Raw genomic sequence first — 3,390 nt, forward strand, 5'->3', positions numbered from 1 at the left:
ACAACAATTTGCTTTTATTTTTTTTGTTAATCATTTCATGCATTTAAAAACAATTACCTCTTGAAAACAACCCTCAGTGTATCTTGGTACATTTGTTTTATGAGAAACACTTATAACTTCAGCATACTTCAACATTGACAAGGGTAACAAGAGGGCCATGATGGCCCTATAACGCTCACCTAGACAAAGGGCCACAACTCTGTGATAAAGCATTAATAAAAATGTTGCAATTTAAACATATCTTTACTGATGACGATGCCTTGTTTTATATTTGTAAAGGGTCATGCAATGTAAAGTTTCATTGAATTTGACCTGGCAGTTTCAGATATTTTTTAAAGCAAAACAGTAAGTCGGCCATTTTGTTGTTGTTATTGTTGACCAATCTCAATGCCTTGTATTTTTGTAGAGAGTCATGCAGTGAGGCTTCCTGTAAAGTTTCAGTGAATTTGGCCTGGTAGTATCAGATGAGATGTTTTTTAAAGCAAAACAGGAAGTTGGCCAGATTGTTGTTGTTGTTGATCAATCGCGACCCCTTGTTGTATTTTTGTGGAAGGTTACCCAAGGACGCTTCCTGTAAAGTTTCATTGAATTTGGAGTGGTCACCCAATGAAGCTTCCTGTAAAGTTTCATTGAATTTGGACTGGTAGTTTCAGAGGAGATACTTTTTAAAGCAAAAAAGCATTTTGTTGTTGTTTTTAATTAATCGTAAACCCTTGTTGTACTTTTGTAGAGGAAAACCCAAGGAAGCTTCCTGTGATGTTTCATTGATTTTGGCGAGGTAGTTTCAGAGGAAATGTTTTTTAAGCAATTGTTGACGGACGGACGGACAGACTGTAACGCCGCATAGCAGCATCGCCGCATAAACTTGTTTTTTGTTTCGTGTATGCGGTGATTTTCAACGCATTAACAGGGCGACCACGTCTATGCAGCGACGCTCAACGCATAAAGTAGAAATTGCTTATATGGGGCGCAACTGTGCCTTTTTGCCACATAAAGAGGATTAACCATTTATTATAAAGCTAAAAAATAGAGTTCTAATATTTCAACAAAAACGATGGTGATGACGTTGATGATGATGATGATGATGATGATGATGATGTCCGTCCATCCGTCCCGAAATCTTGTGACATGGGAGTCTCCAGAGTCACTTACATTTATTCATTGGTGTATGAAGCTGTGTACCTGCTTTAATTATTTTATTTTTATTGTTCCAGTAATGACATAATAATGGCCCTTGATTCAGTCAAAATTGAGATATTCTTTTCAGAATAATTTTAGTGCTCGCATAGCTCCTTACGTACCACACATAGACTCACCAAACTTTACACAAATGTTCACTGGCATGTGAAGTCGTGCACACGAGTTTTCATTTATAAATACTAGGGATGCAAACGAATATTCGAATATTCGATCAAACGTTTAGTATTCGAATGTCAAAATCGGTATTCGAATATTCGGAAAAAAAAGTTGATTTAATAAAATAAAAAAATGTTTTGCCTATAACTCTGTTGTTGTGTATAAAGGTCACAAGTCTTGCTTTTACAACATAGGCCCATACTGCAAGAGGTGTGAATGTGATGACAGGACACTATACCCGCACCATATGTCATTTAGGAACACGTCGTCAGTACTATAAAAGTACCTGTAATTTTACAATAACTGTCTATTAGACAAGTGACATCAAATAATTCAATTATTTTCGGTAAATTTAAAGGTCTTTGCCAATTAAGGATTTAAGAAATCGGCCTTCACACCTACATGTACGTGTTGTCTTTGTTGCAAATTAAGCTGTGCAACATTGCTCAAATCGCCGTGATGGTATGAATGGCATGTGCTACTATAATATAGTAACATGTATCTGCTTTAAACTGTTTCCATGTTTCGATACAATGTTCGTGCTTTGAAAAGTAACTGTATAGTATCGCGTTTTCCTCTATTGAAGTCCAATAGAAGAGTCCAAATCCAAGTACGTTTTCGTTTTATTATTTTACTAGTTCCCGAGTTGGTTTGTTTTTTCCATAGTTATATTTAGTACAAGTCAATCCCAGAATGAAACTGCTCGTCCTACGGAAAGACCCTCCATTGACGCATAATGCCATTTGAGCAGGAATTCATGTTATTTGACATGGAGTAGAAATACGAAGCCAGCGAATTTAAATTATTCGATATTGATTTTTGTTTATTCATTTGAAGTCTATTGTTGTTGTTTTTTTTTTCTTTTTGAAAATGGGGAATTTAAGAGGCTCATTTGGGGAAATCAGGGTCCGCCGCGCGTACTGGCAGGGACAAGACTCAGATTTTCCCCGGTTATTACTTTAGCGAATGATAATAATAATAGTCAAGTTACTACATTTTCTAAAATATGTATTTTGGTAATCGAATATTCGATCGAAAGAATTATCGAATATTCGAACATCAATTTTGCCATTCGTTTGCATCCCTAATAAATACATATATTATTGAGTGTTGTGGTCCTTGACCTAGTCAGTAAACAATGTTTCATTGTTATTTTGTGGCACACATTTCCCTTTAGCAACCATTGACGTTTTTCACAACTTTGCTTATTCTACGTAATGGTAACCACTGCCGCCACCCCACCCCGGCGTGAGTGTGGGGGATAGCGAGGGCTTTACCAGGGATTGGTTCAAAGGCCCCGATATTCCCCGGGGCGGGTGCAGTGGTTACAAATCACATGTGCATAACTAGTGACTAATTGCAATGGACATTGGAACAAGGAAAGTTTGTAAAATATTTTTATCAGTCGGGCAAAACGTCATTTCAAACGTTTTCGCAGAACTCAATTGGTTTGGTTCACATTTAAACCGATCTTACTAAAACTTTGTCAGAATTTACGTCTCTAAAAGTCTAGTTCAAAGCTTGGTTCAACCACTTTTGTACTAGTAGGTATGTGTTTTAATTGTTTTTATGCGGCGAAAGTGTGCCGTTTTGCCACATACGAAAGTCCTGTTTATGCGCTGAAAATCACCACATAAACGTGGTCGATTTCGTTTATGTGGTGATGCTGTTATGTGTCGTTACAACGGACTGACTGACGGACGGACGACGGACAAAAACCGATCACAATGGCTCACCTTGAGCACTTCGTGCACTGGTGAGCTAAAAACTAAACAGTCTGTGACCAATTTTAACTGAGGCGGCCGAATAAATGTTATCCTTTTTTTAATCTGTTTTATATAGATTTTTCTTATCGAAGTTCAGTAAGAGTGTCTAGATGTTGAATCCAGCTAAATCCAAACCCAACCGAAGGCTGAGGTTTAAGTGGGAAGTAATCGCTGATTGGGAATCGATCTTGGTGTCAGTTGATCCACCGAGGACCGGAATGACGACATGTTATAAGGAAACTTATTAAACAAGAAACAAAACTATGGT

Source organism: Mya arenaria, chromosome 13 (genome assembly GCF_026914265.1).
Source record: "Mya arenaria isolate MELC-2E11 chromosome 13, ASM2691426v1".
NCBI lineage: Eukaryota > Metazoa > Mollusca > Bivalvia > Myida > Myidae > Mya > Mya arenaria.